The sequence below is a fragment of the Staurois parvus genome, unplaced genomic scaffold (genome assembly GCF_062004578.1).
Source record: "Staurois parvus isolate SC_StPar_1 unplaced genomic scaffold, SC_StPar_1.0 ptg001263l, whole genome shotgun sequence".
NCBI lineage: Eukaryota > Metazoa > Chordata > Amphibia > Anura > Ranidae > Staurois > Staurois parvus.
The window spans coordinates 827,944-847,565 of record NW_028319059.1 but is presented as its reverse complement, the minus strand read 5'-3'; positions in this window follow the sequence as shown (position 1 = coordinate 847,565).

The following is a 19,622-nucleotide window of genomic DNA, read 5'->3' as shown; positions in this document are numbered from 1 at the left end:
TACCCGCTCCCCCTCCCTCCCCAAAGGTCCACAGTCTCTCCTGCACTGTCTGCAGTCTCTGGTCAATCTCCTGCACTGTCTGCAGTCTCTGGTCATCCCCTGTACTATGTCCACAGTCTCTGGTCATCCCCTGTACTGTGTCTGCAGTCTCTGGTCATCCCCTGTACTGTGTCTGCAGTCTCTGGTCATCTCCTGTACTGTGTGCACAGTCTCTGGTCATCTCCTGTACTGTGTCCGCAGTCTCTGGTCATCCCCTGTACTGTGTCTGCAGTCTCTGGTCATCTCCTGTACTGTGTGCACAGTCTCTGGTCATCTCCTGTACTGTGTCTGCAGTCTCTGGTCATTCCTTGTACTGTGTCTGCAGTCTCTGGTCATCCCTGTACTATGTCCGCAGTCTCTGGCCATCTCCCGTACTGTGTCTGCAGTCTCTGGTCATCTCCTGTACTGTGTCCGCAGTCTCTGGTCATCCCTGTACTGTGTCCGCAGTCTCTGGTCATCTCCTGTACTGTGTCCGCAGTCTCTGGTCATCTCCTGTACTGTGTCCGCAGTCTCTGGTCATTCCCTGTACTGTATCCGCAGTCTCTGGTCATTTCCTGTACTATGTCCGCAGTCTCTGGTCATCTCCTGTACTGTCTGCAGTCTCTGGTCATTCCCTGTAGTATGTCCGCAGTCTCTGGTCATTCCCTGTACTGTGTCCGCAGTCTCTGGTCATCTCCTGTACTATGTCCGCAGTCTCCGGTCATCCCCTGTACTGTGTCCGCAGTCTCTGGCCATCTCCTGTATTGTGTCTGCAGTCCATTGGTTCAGAATATTTTTTTTCTTGTTTTTTTCCTCTAAAACCTAGGTGCGTCTTATGGAGAGAAAAATACGGTAATTAATTAATTAAATTATTTATTTATTTAATACAGAAAGAAAATAGACAGTAAGGGAAATAAAATACAAATTTAAAGCTGAAATTTAGGTATGACTATTTTTACATAGTTATATTGGTACAGCATTTATGTGAAATACCTGGCTCATCCCTATTGAAGCTGGAAACTACTGTAGTAGGCGCCATTGCCTTTGGCTTCCGAGTCCCATGGCTGGTGGCTGCCCTTCTGCTTAGTCTACACAGATCAACCATAAGATTATGACCACTGACCACTGTCAGGTAAAGTGAATACCATTGATTATCTTGTTACCTAGGCATCTGAAAGTGGGTGGGATATATTAAACAGCAAATTAAAATGTTGTCTCTGAAGCTAATGTGTTGATAGCGGAAAATAAAATGGACAAATGTAAGGATTTGAGTGACTTTGATAAGAGCCATATTATAAAGACTAGACAAATAGGTCAAAGCAACTACAAAACTGAAGATCTTATGGGATGTTCCCAGTCTGCAGTGGTCAGAGCCTAGCAAAAGGTAGGAAAATCAGAAAACCAGTGACAGGGTCATGGGCAACCAAGGCTCATTAAAGAACGTGGGGAGCAAAGACTGGCCCATGTAGTCTGAACCAATAGAAGAGCTGCTGTAGCTCAAATTTCTGAAAAAATGTCATGCTGGCTCCAATAGAAAGGTGCCAGAATGCACAGTGCATTGAAGCTTGCTCTGTATGGGGCTGTGTAGCCACAGACCTGTCAGGTGCCCATGCTGATCCATGCCCACAGCCACAATGGAAGAAGGTGGCCTGGTCTGATGAATTCAAGAATGGCTTGAGGAACACAACAATGAGTTTGAGGTGTTGACTTGGATGCCAATTCTCCAGATCTCAGTCATACTAAGCCTTTGTGGGTGGTTCAGAGCACTCACACTACACGAACAAGCCAGACCAAAGAGGTGAACCATGCCTAGGACTGGTGAAAAGTGCTAGGGAGAGTGCACCCTAAGACTAAGCAACACCTTCTCTTGTTCCATAACATAGCGGAGAGATGTTCTGTAGTCCACAGTAGGAATGAGACAAACTGCCCTGGGTTCAAATGAAGCACTGTTCAGAGAACCCCACTGAAATCAATGGGAGCTGATTCAGTCATATAAAAAATACCTATTTTCTAGGCCAATAAGCATTGGTTATCACAAAAATAGCCAGGGGGCGTTGGGTGCACTTCCCTAGCTAAAATACTACTGTATATACCAGTGCAAAAAAATGTCTAAACTGATACATTACAAATGTTTACATTTCAAATTGAAATCCCAATTCCTTTAAATAGCATAGTACCCCTACTCATTCACAAAAAAAAGAAAGAAAAGAGACCAAAAAATAAAGACACCCAACGTGTGACACGTCCCTTATTAAAAAAATAAAAATCCCTCATTGTAAATCCATAGTCAATAATGATGCTTGTTGACCGCCAACTTGCCAAAAAAAAAACAAAAAACTATGGACCTTGGGCGCATGACGGATTCCAATACTGCTTCTCGCCGAATGACAGCTCCCCAAGTTGTAGTCAGCTATGTAAGGAAAAGGGCAGGGATAGTGGTGACATCATTGCACAAATATTGCCAGTGACCATATTTAGATTGTGAAGTCACAATTATCCCTGTTTCCTTTCTCACGTCGTCATGTAAGTAAATGTTGGTGATGTTAGTGGTTGCTAGGGATAGGATGGGTGCTGGTACCCGCCCCTTCCATAGCAACCAACAAGAGATCCCTGTGCTCAAATCCCAATAGCTTGTACATGCATTTATCCATCAGGTGCTAGAGGGGTGTAACCACATGTTAACACTAGAAATTGTGAAAGAACCCTCTGCACACTGCTATATTCCCTTGCCAGCAAACTTTGCAGTAAAAAAATAGGGATTTTTAATTCACACATATTGAAATACATGTTTAAGCTGGCCAACTGCGTCAAAGTAATCCTTTTTTTTGCTAGTCCTACTCTGTTCTGCTAGCGCAAATGCTACTGTGGACACAATGCCAACCTGGGGCAAACAGACACAAAGTGGGGGAGAGCTACTAGGTTTAGGCCTGGCTACTGACCTGCAGTGCAATAAACAAGATATACCTGTGCTCAAATCCCAATAGCTAGTACATGCATTTATATGCCAGGTGCTAAAGGGATGTAACCACATATTAACACTAGAAATTCTGAAAGAACCCTCTGCATACTGGTATATACCCTTTCCAGCAAACTTTAAAATACAAAATAGGGATTTTTAAGTCACACATATTGCAATACATATTTAAGCTGGCCAACTGCATCAAATTAATCCCTTTTGGCCAGTCCTACTCTACTCTGCCAATGCACATGCTACTGTGGACGCAATGCCAACATGGGGCAAACAGAAACAAAATGGGGGAGAGTTATTAGGTTGGAAGAAGGTGGCCTGGTCTGATGAATTCAAGAATGGCTTGAGGAACACAACAATGAGTTTGAGGTATTGACTTGGATGCCAATTCTCCAGATCTCAGTCATACTAAGCCTTTGTGGGTGGTTCAGAGCACTCACACTACACGAAATTCCTGAATTTTGTTTTTTTAATTCTGTCTCTCAGAGTGGGAATGTACCTACAATGTGAATTTCAGACCCCTCCATGAATTCTAAGTGGGAGAACTTGCAAAATCGTAGGGTGTTCAAATACTTCTGTTCCTCATTGTAGCAGTCTGCAGAGGGTCCTTTTAGAATTTCTAGTCTTTCATTAGCAACCATTGACAGTCGGTAGCTGTCATTTCTAGAAGCAGTAGCATGCAGTTCCAGGTATGATGTTCGTCTCCCGCTGAACAGAGGGCCTAATGGGAAAATGTTCAGACGAATGCTCAAACATCCAGAGTTCGGTCCAAAATTAGGGTTTGGTCGGTTCATCCCTAGTCCACATCTCTAGTTTTTTTTTTTTTCTAAGCCGATATAACAAAAGACTTTAATTGCATACTGAGCAGGCCAAAAGGAGCAAAGAAGAAAAATGAATTGTTCATTTACATTCACTTCAAGAGAAAGCTCCTTGAGTGAGCTCCTAAGGGATCCAAGAGACCCCTTTAGTAGCCCACTATAGGTCTGGCAGGCTTCAAATATCTATCAAGCACTAGTAAGCTCTGCACCCGTGTTTTGTCAAGATTTATTCAACTCTGCTTGCCAATTGGTTAGAATGTCTGTTACTTTTTTTCTATTTTACACTAAAACCTGACCCATGAGAAAGATTATCAGAATCTCCATCATCCGGATTATACAATGTTATAAAACATACATGTTATGTTAGGGGCTTCCATCCTTGCAGCACAGACTGTAAATTTAAAGATCTCTGTGATGGATCACTGACATTTTCAACATTTTTTCACAGATGCAAGATTTCATTGGCCCCGGAGGAAACCATTCGTCAAAGTGGAAATTTTATTAAAATCAGTCACGGGTGCCGGAGAAGCCAGACAAAGAAACGCATGCTTGTTTTTCATTATAAACTAGTGATTGTTTCTTATTTTAACTCCACGTACAGAGAAACTAAAAGTTTAATTAATCTACTCTAACCAGACTGACATTTCATAAGAAATATTACATTTCCCTGTATGTGACTCCCTAATGGAATTGTCACATTTCCATATAAAGTTCTCCCCCATTTTAAAGGAAAAGTAACGTGTTTTAGGAATTAAAGATGACTGCAGTTAGGATATGCAAGTTTAGCGCTACCCCTGAAGGAACCACTTGGTAATTTGGGCCCTCTGTTCTGCTTCTCAACCCCAAGAACAACCTCAACCCCTCTGACATACCTGGTTGAATGAAAGTCACTGCAAGCACTTATAAGAACACAAGTATAGATACACTTAACTTGGCTCTGTAAGAACCAGGAAATAGATACAAGACCGCTCAGTGGTAAATAAACTCATTGTATTGGTATGGGCTAGAATGAATGGAGGTTTGAGCATAAATGAGCATACAGAAGATAAATTCAGACACAATCTGCTAGACAGTATAATCACTATGCCACAGTAACTTAGAATAGAGTTCTGTACCACTAGACTGGAATCAACACATAAATCAGCAAAGTCAACTATAAACAGTGCATATAATCATTAACTGCAATGTGAATAGTAATACCATAACTAATCTAGAGTGCAGTCTAAGAGAATGGCTGAGATATTGTGCAATGTCCCCTTAGAGCAGTGTTTCTCAACTCCAGTCCTCATGGACCCCCAACAGGTCATGTTTTCAGGATTTCCCTCAAATGAAACAGCTGTGGTAATTACTAAGGCAGTGAAACTGATCAAATCACCTGTGCAAAATAATGGAAATCCTGAAAACATGACCTGTTGGGGGTCCATGAGGACTGGAGTTGAGAAACACTGCCTTAGAGATACCTCTTAGCATAAGTAATAGGTAAAGGTCACTGTGTAGCAACTGTATAGGGACAGTCTTTAGTCCTCGCTCTTCAGCCAGCTAGCGTTGGGGCCCAAACATACCATTGGTGCACATGAGAATAATCCAAGTCAAGTCTGTAGGCACAAAAAAGGCCACTAGATGACTGTATGATTGGTTCCTTAAGGGCTTAGTCTCTTTAGCAGCAGTTCACCACTCCCAGCAATACTGCAGCACACTATCCGCTCTAACTCAGCAATTAGGTCACTCTCCACTCTGCACCCAGGTGACCCTGGTTGTCTGTACTTCCAAACTCAACACTCCGGATCCGGCTCAGGCCCTTGATATGCAGCAATGATGGTGCACACTGGATAGCAAAGTGCACTCTCCAGTCTCCCTCACAGATAGAGGAAGCTGTGTCCTGAACAGTCTGAGAAAGTACAGATATCTCTTTCCGCTTGTCAGGGATCGGGGTGTGACCAGAAATGTGTGGACTGACACAGGGAAGTTGCAGGCTTCAGGAACACAGGCGTAGTCAGGGCTGGAGGGGTGGAATGGTCAGGCGGGCCGTAAGGTACTGTCAGGCACCGCCCGGCGGGATCTCTAGTGACCCACAGAACAGGATTCCCCAGGGCGCGGAGTCTAAGCCCCAGTCTGCCTTTTCACCAGAGCCCCTGATGGTGGGGATAGACTTGGCGCAGAACTGAGACCAGGTCGTGGCCCCTGAGTGCACCCAACTGTGGTAGAGGGGTCCCCCGAGGGTATGTACCAGGGGAAAGCCTGATGTGAAAGAGCTGGCAGGTTTGGACAGTAGTGACTGGATACGTGCGGGATGGATGGATCGTCTGGGTAGCGTCAGGCGTAGTCAGGCAGGCCAGGTCAGCAACGTGTGGGCAGCGAGATACCAGAGGAGCAGACAGAGAATAATCAGGGTCACAAGCCGGGTTCAGTAACTCACGGGCAGCGCGGTACAGAGGATCAGGCAGAAAGATGGTCAGGCAAGCCAGGGGTTCAACAGGAGATGGTCAGCAGAGGTCAGGATCAAAGCAGGGTCAGCAACTAGGCAGATAGGCAGGAACACAGGATACCAGGTACAGGGGCTCATGGGAAACATACACCAAGGCCCTGATCACAGGCCTGGTCATTCCTTAAATACACCTCCTGCAATCAGCCCCAGGTGTTGGCTGACTGCAGGAGTGAGCTTCTGGCTGCTGAGAGCACCCGCTGGTCATCCCTGGTACTGCAGCACACACGGCAGGTGAGTCCTACCACCAGTGCTGAGTCCATTCCTGACACCGCTCCTCCTCCTCCAATATCTCTCTGAGGAATGTAGTTCAAAAGCTCTTGAGTACAATAGAGTTTCTCTCCTCTGGACTACAAGATACCCCACAATGTAATGCTGCCTTACTCAGTCTATTGAACTCTTCCTGTTCAACAGCTATCTCCTCTTTCTGATATAGCTGTTAACTAGTTTAGCACTGTAGGGTAGCAGCTACAGAGAGCAGCTGCAGCCAGCGTTTCTCTCACTCTCCATTTTTAGCCAAGCACATGGCTACACTAGTCTAGAGTCAAAATCTAGGTAAATAGCTGAATACACCATAAATAATAAATATATATTGTAAGTCCAACATTTTTAGGACATCGGACCATCACACCTACAAAATATGACTTTTTTTGATATCCCATTCCAAAACAATGAGCATTAATATGGAGCTGATCCTCCCTTGCGGCAACAGCAGCCCCCACTCTTCTGGGAATGTGACTTTGGAGTGTAGAAATGTGTGTAACACTTAGAGGACAGAGCTACAACCCAATGAAAAAAGCATCCAATAGGCGCTGGGACTTTGAAATGAGTTTATACAAAGTGGTGAGAGGGTAAAAACACACAATACTCAAAATCATGTCTTTTGTTGGTTTTGTGCGAAGATGCACAGTCATGCTGTAGCAGAAAAAGACCATTGCCAAAGTGTTGTCACATGGTTCAAGAGGCACAATTGTCTTAAACATCTTTGCAAGTTGTAGCTTTAACAGTACCATTCACTGCATGCAATTGATCTCAATAATTTGGAGGGATGTTTACATGTTTTGACCATATAGTGTAGGACAGAAAATGGCAGTTACATTATCATGGACCTATTTGGCAACACGCAAATCCAATCTTTACCGTTAACACCCTTTGACCTTTTCTTTTGTGGCCTGTACTTTTTTACCATTACCAGTTCACCAAGTGAATTGTTGGCTTGGGTAAACCCAATCACCATGGATTGCTTCGATTTCAGATAAGTCACTGCACATTTTAGCTGATAGGATGGGGTCTGAGGAAGACAAAACTTTAGGGTAACCATTAAAGACTGTCTATTGATCAGTAGAAGCTGGAGCAATGACACAGAATCTGAAGAACTGTTGCCTTCTTATGTTTTATATTAATAGATATTGGTGGATCACAAGTTTGTGTGTTTTCTTTTATACATCTTTTGACATATGAAGATGTGTTTTACTTGTGTGTAAAACAGTTTGGTTGTTAAAGTGGCCACATAAAGGTGGAGTTTTCCTTTAAATAAGGCGTTTCCTTAAATGGGAAATAGCCCATGCTAGCTGAGCTGTTATGATATTACTGCCCACCTGGTGTATGCTATAAATATTATCTAGTTGCTATGTAGCAGGTGTGAATTAATTTGTTTAGGTTCTTGAGTCAATCTGGTCACACTGGCATTTATGTATTTATCACTCTGATATCTTATTAATGCAGTAGATTCACTAAGCCATATATGTAGACAATTACTGATAACAGAGTAAAAAAAACGGTATAAATCTGGGCTCCTGGCCTCCTTGCTGTATCCTTATGGACCTTACAGATCCAGTCTTAAACATACACATTGCAAGGGCACTAGTTCCTTGAATGTTTTATTGATCTATTGATCCTATGGCTTTAGATTACGGGGGTCTGCCATACTTTGCATCATATACTTTTGACTATAGTATATGAACTGTACATCAACTGTTATTCAAGTCTTGTGATCCATAACCACTGGCAACAGAACAGCCAAGTCATTGACTTAATTTTTCTTATAATACTTATCCAATGCAACTTGATCAGAAACCATCCTTCAGTCTCTCATCGGGCAATAAATGATCATCGCTACACCAGTTAGGTCCTTGCTTATAGTAAGAAGTCTTTGAGCCCCAAATACCTTTTACTGTGAATACACCGGAATCTTGAGACCAGGGGCGGACTGACCATTTGGAAACTCGGGCACTGCCCGAGGGCCCGGAGTCAGTATGGGGCCCCATGCGGAGCCCCTGGTACCTTTTTCATAGGCTTTTTTGAGGTTGGGCAAGGACACAGGGGCCCCATGATCCCCTATTGCCCGGGGGCCCCATGAGCTGTCAATCCGCCCCTGCTTGAGACCATAGAGCGTACGATCATCCGGATCACCCAACCGAGCTTTGAGTGCGACCTTTCTTTGCACAGGGACAGTCATATTCCCTGAAGGCTTTTACTCCAGGTTGTCAGATCTCCCATTAGAGAGCTCAGAACTCCACAGATATGAATACACCATTGCATTACCTTCTTTCCCTATATTTTATCCAATTATCTGTTAAACCATCACACCATGAGGGAATCTCTGGAGGCTTCTGTCTTTTTTTTTCTTTTTTTTCTCCTTATCTTTGAAGGCACCCCAGTTAGGTGCTTGTTTATGTTCATTCTGTTCTTTCCTACTGCCAGCAAATTCCCAGTGTTTTATTGACTGGCTTGGTCAATTCATCAACTCTTGTGAAGCCAGACCTATGCTTTTCACTTGTTACACACATGCTAAATTACACAATTTGGTGGTCTAGGAATTTTCTGCAAGCTGAAAACCTACAGAATAATAGATAGTAGTCCTGTTTTTTGTATGCTATGCACTATATCTTCAAGTGTTTACAACATTTATATTTTAGTAAAAAATACATTGATTTGTTTTAGTGCAAACACAATATAATCTCCAAATCATCAATTAAATAGAAAAGAGAATATTGTGTTGGGTTGAATAATACCGCACATACTTAACGTCAGAATGTGCACTTTTTTGTAAAACAGCAAAAAAATTAGATACCCAAAATGGTGAATAGAGGTTGCATTAAAAACCTTTATAGCTATCATTTTGGCATTAAATGTAAATAATGGCCTTAAAATTATCCTTCTGCATCTAGTTTTTAAATAAAAGGAGTATGTATGTGCTTTTTTTTGTTCTTTGTTTTTTAAATATTTTATTAGGAGCCGGCTCCTTGAGAATGTATTTTATGACAAAACATGTCAGGGCAGAGCCTGTGCTGCTTTGTTTTACTGGTTGAATAACTTTTGCTAATGTGAGTACCTCTGCTTTTTAATAATAAATACAATAGTGGATTTACACTATGAATTTGTTATTTGTTTCTCTTGGTAGAATCCTGATCTGTGCTGAACGGAGGTATAGGATTTAGTTTGAGTGTCATTGATCCTTGCTGGTGGGCCTTATGGTTCCCAATCCTTAAAGGGCAATACTGTGAGAATCCTCAGACATTTACCTTGAGCGGGAATTGACCTCTTATGCTCTGAGGTCCTTTCGTTTGGTAAGAGGCTGATTTTTCATTTATTGGTGGAGAAATCACAAGGGATTTTGGAGAAGTCCTTACATTTTTGGATCATATTTGTATTGAATGTTTCGTGGATTTATATGTTTTGCACTGATGGATCATTTATATGATTAATTTATTTAATGGTATAGCGCGACAAGTTTCCTAGTTGGTTATTCTATACCTATAATTGTTTACCACAATTACTATGGAAAGAAGGCTAAAAAGCCTTCTATGTGTAACTATACAGGTGCCGATCGGAGTCACCACACAATACTTGGTGCTTCTGGGTATGTGAGACTGTGGGGTTTATTTACTAAAGCTGGAGAGTCCAAAATCAGACTCCCTTCTGCATAGAAACCAATCAGCTTCTAACCTCAGCTTGTTCAATGAAGCTTTGGCAATGAAACCTGGAAGCTGATTGGTTTCTATGCAGAAGTGAGCCTGATTTTGGACTCTCCAGCTTTAGTAAATAAACCCCTATGTGTCCTTTTTCCAGTGATTCAGTGCTCAGGCCTGAATGGTAAAGTAAGTGAGCCTTATCTTGAATGTAAGCTCCAGGGCATGTTCTACTTACTCCCACGGAGGAACAAATTGAGGGTTGGAGTTGGGGGTGGGGTTTTTGTATGGACAAAGCCCAGGGCCTCTTTAAGCTCTGGTTCACCTATATGCAGCCATGTGGGCCACATTTTGAGCAGGCTCTGGAGCCCATTCATTTGAATGAATTCCCGTGCCCGTGACACGAAGGGAAGTCCCTGCACTTCTTTGGAAAAACGCAGGTCCCAGTACGGTTGCGCTCTCCAGTGCGGGCAGCGTGCCATTAGAACTAAAAAGAAAAAAATGGTGTGGCGCTAAGACAAATGTCACTAAACATACATAATATATATAAACAGGTGCTTATAAATGATCATGCATATATAAACCTATTGCATATCCCCTAGTAGGGGCACGTGACTATATGCTTGTGATGGTTGCACAAAAACACCATGCAAAGGAATATTAAATTCCTACAAGTGACAAAGGTGAATATATTACAGTCCACTACACACAAAGACTGTGATCCTTTTAACAAGCGTGAGAGTGCCACTGGTGTCACTGGTGCCACAATCCAGAAATGGTTTGAGTGCCTCCTCACCTCCCCGCATTGACCACAAGGGCCAATACGCCTTTGCACCTTATAGGTGTACTCCTCGAATGCCAGCCGGTACAGGTCCACACTGGATGCTACCTCAGGCGCTGTTATCCAAAATGCCACCTCCAGCTGCTATATAGTGGTGGTAATATACCACCAGATGATGCTCAGAGACATAAGAAGAGACTTGCCATAGCGTGATACCGCAATATTTATTGATAAAAAATATATAACAAAATGCCCACTCACATGTCCACAAATAGTATACAGCCTTATGTAAATCCTCCTGTATCCTTGTGCTATGGGTGTACCCGGAGTCCCAACATGGCGCGTACGTCGGAAGTGACGTCACCGCATACCGGAAGTGTCGTCAGGGCGTACCAACGCGTTGCGTCACGGATAACACGTGACTTCATCAGGGTGACCGCCCATACAGACATCGCTGCTTTATATAGGCCGCCGGGGTGTCAATCAGCCACCTGACCAGCCCACCGCGGCCATTTTTTCGGAGTCCAAATATTTGGTACTTAAATGAATCAGCAACACACTTTAGCAACCATATTGTGGACCAGGTAAATGAATATAGGGGAAAAACGGACCTCCTATATATATCATACATAGTTAAACCCACTCTGCACTTTATACAAAAATGAATAAGGGATAGCAGAGCCATCCTAAACCAACTTGAATATAAATACTATGCAATCTCTAACATAAAATAGTGCATTATGCCCACTCTATTGGACCATATTAATTAAAATACTTGTATGTGCATATATGCATACATGCACATACATAGGACCAACATATGAAATCCATTAAACACAGGAAATTAAAATTAAAATTTAATTAAAATAATAAAATAATTAAAATAATTAAAACCAAGACGCCAAACACACACCATGCCAGGTGGACTACCTCCTTAATTAGATTATTAAAAATCACTTATAAAACAATTGAGGTCGAACTCTACATTCAAACCTCTGGGTACCTGTGTCTGCATAATATAGATCCACTTCGACTCAGCCTGACTTAGCGATCTCACTTTATGAGACCCCCTCCAATGACCACTATATTTTATATCCCCCAAAACAGTAATGTGGGATGTGCCAATTGCAGATGGACTGTCAGATGAGGAATCTACTGAAGAATGGTTCAGTTTTTTCCATGAGAAAGGATTAGAATTATTGAGGCTCTTATTAAAAAGAAAACAAAAGAAAATGAGGGCTCTGGATACACAGATTGGTGAAATTAGAGATAAGATTGAACCCTTAAAAGATTCCCAGGAGATGATAGAATTAACAAAAAGGCTAAATAAAGATCTGGATAAACTAGATCAAGAAATAAAATATAGGAAAGCAAAGAAGTATCAGCGAGATTATAACGATTTTAAGAAGGATCAGGTTTTTAAATGGCAGTCTTTAACAAATGATATGGAAGTTATATCGGTCAGCACTACCCCAGTTAAGGAGACAAGAATTGAGACACCAAGAAAACCAGTTATATATCAAGGCGAACATAATAATAAAAATCAGTATAGAAACAATAACAATTCAGCCTATCAGACACCAAGAAATGGGTGGAGACCACAGAATGGAAGTCATCCCCAGAATAATAATCAAAATAAACAGAAGGGGGGAGGAAAAGGGAAAAAATGGAAGCCATACCATCAGACATATAGGCCCAACTATATACCTAGAATGGAAAACTATGGAAGACCCGAACCCCAATATGGATATGAGAATAGACAGTACTATGAGAGGAGTCCTAGACATCATCAACAGGACAACTGGAATTATTACCACCATCAAGGTGGAAGGAGTCCAGTACCTACATATAATAGATATGAACCATTGGGCTATGATCAGCCCCAGCGGGATTTTTTAGAGAGGGGATGGAAAGAGAGGAGCCCGGCTATGGAAAGAAGACGAAGCCCCTCAAGAGTAGGGGATGCAGAGCCGGGTGGAAAAAGCAAAAGGAAAAGAGAGAGCTAGGAGAAGGAGTGTTTAATTTAAGTGGATCCGTCCTCACCAAAGAAGAAATTATGGTGTTGGACAAGGGTCTGAAATATGCCCCCCCTAAGCCAGCATGTAAATTCGATGTCTATGTGGATACGCAGAAGTTTATCAGAAAACTAAATCTAAAGAAATATTTTATGGGAACATCAGGATCCAAATATAGTCTCAGTGTAGACAATAATGATATATTACATTCTAATCTAAGAAACAAGTCACTGTTTAATCCACAGAATTCAAACAACAGCCAGGTGGACACTTTTAAGAAAATGGTGGTACAAGATTTGGATAAACTAGTCTTACCAAAAATTCATTCAAATATTGGTATACATATTGGCACGAAAAGGCTTACAAAAAGAGACAACATAGTAATTAGGCCAGCTGATAAGGGAGGTGGTATTGTGGTGCTGTCTAAAGACTATTACTTGAAAGAACTAGGAGATCAATTGGCAGATTCCACCACATACCAAATACTCCCTAAGGATCCTACTATTGGGTATAAAAAAGAATTGGGGAAACTGGTTAAGAAAGGCACTGAGAAGAAAATCCTAAATAATAAAGAATCTAAGTTTTTGGTCCCGGAAGTATGTCGGATTCCGGTGATCTATACTGTCCCAAAATTACACAAAGATCCAATTAATCCACCAGGGAGGCCCATCGTGAATGGGATTGAGTCTATTCTTGCAAGATTAGGTCAATATATTGACATATACCTTCAGCCTTTGGTTAAAAGAACAAAATCATACCTACGGGATACAAAACATCTCATAAAAATTTTACATGAAATACAAGAGGAGGAGAATACAGATATATACTTAGCAAGTGCGGATGTTGCATCCCTATATACCATCACTGGACACAAAGAGGCTATAGAATCAGTTGAATGGGGACTGAGGGAGTACAGCGATATCACCTGGCATCAAAGGAAGTATTTAGTTGAGTGTCTAGACTTTTGTCTGTCACACAACTATTTTTGGCATGACAATACGTTATACAAGCAAATCAAGGGTGTAGCTATGGGAGCACGTTTCGCTCCCAGTGTGGCTAATCTTTTCATGGCCCACTGGGAGGAAAACGCAGTGTATCAATATTTTCCTAAAGAGATGTTGGTGTTTAGGCGCTACATAGATGATGTGTTCGTCATGTGGAAAGGTGATGTTAACTCTCTGGTGTCCTTTCTCAACAAATTGAATTGTAATAACAAAAACATCAAATTCACATGGGAGTATAATAGCTCGCATATTAATTTTCTGGATCTTAATGTTGGGATACATAAAGGTAACATTGTTACTAAAACGTTCTTTAAGAATGTAGACAGGAATGGCTATATTCCGCATGATAGTTGTCACTATCCTTCCTGGCTATGCAATATACCTAAAGGCCAATTTGTTCGTCTTAGGAGGAACTGTACTTACAAAAAGGACTATGAAGAACAAGTGGAAATATTAGGGGAAAGGTTTATTTCAAAAGGGTACCCCCGTGACCAGATTAAGAGTAAGATCAATATGGTTGGCAATACAGAAAGAGATGTACTCCTGAAGGATAAAGCTAAGATCCAGGGTGAATCTAAGGATCTGAGTAGTAAACAGCAAGTGCCTATAATATTGGATTTTAACGTACATTATAAGAAGATAGAGAAGATTTTTAAGAAGTATTGGCCCATTCTTAAAGTGGATCCAGGTTTGAGTAATATAATAACAGAACGGCCTCAATTTGTATATAGGAAAGCACCCACACTTAGGACAAAGCTGGTGAAAAATGTGCTAGACCCTCCTATAAAAAGTAAAACAATCACGTTTTTAGATCAAAAAGGCTTTTATCCCTGTAAATCGTGTTTTGCTTGTAAAGAGACAAAAGGACAGAATCCAAGACGCAAAGTTTTTGTGTCTCATAGCAATGGAGCAGAACATCAAATTAGAGATTTTATTACATGTCGGACGGAGGGTGTAGTATATGACCTTCAATGTCAGTGCGGTCTCCAATACATTGGGAGAACGAAGCGACCAATGTGGAAGAGGATCCGCGAACATGTACAGAACATAAAAAAGGGTTACCCCAAACATAACGTTTCCAAACATTTTTCCCTTTATCATAACAAGGATCCGTCCACATTACTGTTTTGGGGAATAGAAAAATATAGTGGTCATTGGAGGGGGTCTCATAAAGTGAGATCGCTAAGTCAGGCTGAGTCGAAGTGGATCTATATTATGCAGACACAGGTACCCAGAGGTTTGAATGTAGAGTTCGACCTCAATTGTTTTATAAGTGATTTTTAATAATCTAATTAAGGAGGTAGTCCACCTGGCATGGTGTGTGTTTGGCGTCTTGGTTTTAATTATTTTAATTATTTTATTATTTTAATTAAATTTTAATTTTAATTTCCTGTGTTTAATGGATTTCATATGTTGGTCCTATGTATGTGCATGTATGCATATATGCACATACAAGTATTTTAATTAATATGGTCCAATAGAGTGGGCATAATGCACTATTTTATGTTAGAGATTGCATAGTATTTATATTCAAGTTGGTTTAGGATGGCTCTGCTATCCCTTATTCATTTTTGTATAAAGTGCAGAGTGGGTTTAACTATGTATGATATATATAGGAGGTCCGTTTTTCCCCTATATTCATTTACCTGGTCCACAATATGGTTGCTAAAGTGTGTTGCTGATTCATTTAAGTACCAAATATTTGGACTCCGAAAAAATGGCCGCGGTGGGCTGGTCAGGTGGCTGATTGACACCCCGGCGGCCTATATAAAGCAGCGATGTCTGTATGGGCGGTCACCCTGATGAAGTCACGTGTTATCCGTGACGCAACGCGTTGGTACGCCCTGACGACACTTCCGGTATGCGGTGACGTCACTTCCGACGCACGCGCCATGTTGGGACTCCGGGTACACCCATAGCACAAGGATACAGGAGGATTTACATAAGGCTGTATACTATTTGTGGACATGTGAGTGGGCATTTTGTTATATATTTTTTATCAATAAATATTGCGGTATCACGCTATGGCAAGTCTCTTCTTATGTCTCTGAGCATCATCTGGTGGTATATTACCACCACTATATAGCAGCTGGAGGTGGCATTTTGGATAACAGCGCCTGAGGTAGCATCCAGTGTGGACCTGTACCGGCTGGCATTCGAGGAGTACACCTATAAGGTGCAAAGGCGTATTGGCCCTTGTGGTCAATGCGGGGAGGTGAGGAGGCACTCAAACCATTTCTGGATTGTGGCACCAGTGACACCAGTGGCACTCTCACGCTTGTTAAAAGGATCACAGTCTTTGTGTGTAGTGGACTGTAATATATTCACCTTTGTCACTTGTAGGAATTTAATATTCCTTTGCATGGTGTTTTTGTGCAACCATCACAAGCATATAGTCACGTGCCCCTACTAGGGGATATGCAATAGGTTTATATATGCATGATCATTTATAAGCACCTGTTTATATATATTATGTATGTTTAGTGACATTTGTCTTAGCGCCACACCATTTTTTTCTTATTTCTATATGTACTTTTTGGTTTAAAGGAGGGTGTTGGCAGCTTAGTGTGTGTTTTTTCATCTGAAGCGCAGGAGGTTTTAATATATTTTACCATTAGAACTAATGGCACCCGCCCACGGATCCGCAATTCTCTGTGCAGGTGGTGCGGCTACACGGATTTTCGTGCGGACCCACAAGAGCACCACCCGCACAGATGTGAACCTAGCCTTAGATAATTGCTGCAACAATAGTTCAACAAAATGTACTTACTTCAAATACGCTATGTTTTCTGTATAATTAATTTAAACTCTTACCTATTTTCCCCCTTTATTCAGACTTCTCTTTGTGGTCTGTATCTGACTCTTGACTACAAGGGGTTTATTTACTAAACCTGGAGAGTGCAAAATCAGACTCACTTCTACATAGAAACCAATCAGCTTCTAACCTCAGCTTGTTCATGTAAGCTTTGGCAAAAAAACCTGGAAGACGATTGGCTTCTATGCAGAAGTGAGCCTGATTTTGAACTCTCCAGCTTTAGTAAATAAATCACTAAGGGTCAGGGAGTCAGACATCACCTGAGGTCTGACAGAAGCTGCCTCATCAACTGTTTGACCTCACACTCATAATACATAGTTACCTTGATGTCTAGCAATTTTTCTGCAATTTTTTTTAAAGCTAGAAAATGGTTTTAGATTTGTACTTATTCTTTATTAATGATTCATTTTCCTTCCTTTAAAAAATATATAAATAAATATAAACGTGTAATAAATTCCATCACCAGCCCCATCTGTCCGATCGTTTTACACTTCTTCCCGACATTCATGAGATCTGAATCCTGACCTTTCTTTTGAAATAAAGTATTTGTCCTTTGTCTGAACAATTAAGCACGTTCAGACAAAAATCCTCTTTCTTTTGCCTTTAGAAAGCAGCTTGCCTCCCGCCTCCCTTCCTTTCTGCTTAGCCTGCTTCAGCAAAAAACGCCTGCAGCGCCATTTTGTCCGTTTCCAAGGAAAAAAAAAGTCTTTTCTAATTTAATTCACATGCGGCAACGTAAAGTGTAATGAACAGATGTCCCGGGGACAATTCATTTGCAAATATGTTGCGAAGAAAAGTATTGCTTCCTCTATAAACATTGATTTCCTTAAAAACCTGATTTTTCCTGAATGTATGAGAAACATTTATCATCAGTTCAGACTCACTGCAGGTGGCCGGCGCTAAAGTCTTTATTCTGTATTTAAGGATCCTAAACAGCTCAGCATTAACAGCTTAAAGAGAAATTCTACCCAAGCTTGAAAACTCAATCCTGCATAGAGCCATCTAGGCAGAATCTGGAAACTAGATAGGCAAGGTGGAAAGGTTCCTGCATTTGGACAGCATACAACATTCAGGAAGTGTTCAACCATGTTAAGGGATCTTAGCATTAATTTGGATGATCATACTATGGAAAGCTTGCTAACAATTGGCTAGCTGTGGCCACATCAGATGATCTCAGCTATAGGCATCAGGGGCCTGTCTTCTACAGCTTGCCTCCTCGGGGCAAATTGGTGAAACTTGGTTGGCAGGGTTGGTCGGGTGGAGATTCATGCATTAGGGAGAACAGCATGCAAGTGTTCAATCATATTAAGTGATTTTAGCATTTCTTTGGATGATCATAATTTGGAAAGCTTGCTAATAATTGGCTAGCTGTGGCCACATGGGATAATCTTAGCTGTAGGCATCTGGGGACGCCTGTCTTCTACAGCTTGTCTTCTCAAGGCAAATTGAGGAAAGTAGGTTGGCAGGGTTTGCAGGGTGGAGAGATTCAAGCATTAGGGAGAGCAGCATGCAAACTTCAGGCAATGCTGAACGCTGTTAAGTGATCTTAGCATTCCTTGGGGTGCTCATGATTCAGAAAGCTTGCCAACAATTGGCTGGATGTGGCCACATGGGATGATCTCAGCTGTAGGGATTTGGGAATGCCCGTCTTCTACAGTTTGTCTCCTCAAGGCAAATTGGGGAAACTAGGTTGGCAGGGTGGAGAGATTCATGCACTAATGAAAACTGCATGCAAACTTCAGGCAATGCTGAACCCTGTTAAGTGATCTTAGCATTCCTTTAGATGCTCAAGATTTGGATAGCTTGATAACAATTGGCTCTCTGTATTCTCATGAGATGATCTGTAACGGAACTGACCCCAGACTGTGCTTGGGTACTACCGCTTCCCTGTCCGAACACCAAAAACAGACACCACAGCCGACCATACATGTCAGGGCAAGAGCGGTGGAATAGACAGGCAGGCCTAATGGTAGGGTCACGCACCGACTGACGACAACCACCACCCACAGACCGGAGTCCTTCAGGGCGTGGAGTCTAAGCCCCAGGCTGCCTTTCACCAGGGCCCCTGATGGGGGGGATGGACTTGACGCAGCCAGGGACCAGGTCGCGGCCCCCGAGTAATCCCAGCTGCAATAATGGTCACCGCCAATGGCGTATAGCTGGTGGGGACCAGATGGGAAACGATAGCGTAGTCGGACAGGCCGGGTCGATAACAGCAGGACAGACAGTACCGGACGTTAGGCAAGAATACACAGGTCACGAGCCGGGTTCAGCAACGGGAGGTCAGATAAAGGGATAAGGCTGAGAATAATCTTAGTCAAAGCCGAGTCGGTTTCCAGGAAAGCCATGAGAGTAGAACAAGAACTTGTTGCAACACAATCATACAGGACACGAATGCAAAGAGCAAGTGCAGACAACAGGCTTAAATGTGATCAACCACACCCCTCTGGGGGATGGACCGCAGAGGCCTGAAAGCATAAAAGGCTCCCACCATGCATTGCAGAAACCTAAGATGGATGTCAGCACATGGAGCAGCATAACCTCTGGGGAAAGGTAGGACCTTGACAATACAAGACTAGATGACACCAGTCTTGAAGTAATCCAGGAGGTAGACTAGTTTATTTCAACACAGATACAAGATATATACACTCAGGGGACAATCCCCCCTCCCTGCATAATGACATGGGGTGGGGCAATCTACATTTAGTAACAAGAGACACACAGTTATTCAAACTTCACACCAGCAGACAGTCCCATCAGGAGGGAGGGCTGCTGGAGACACCCCCCCCCCACACACTAAGCTAACACAC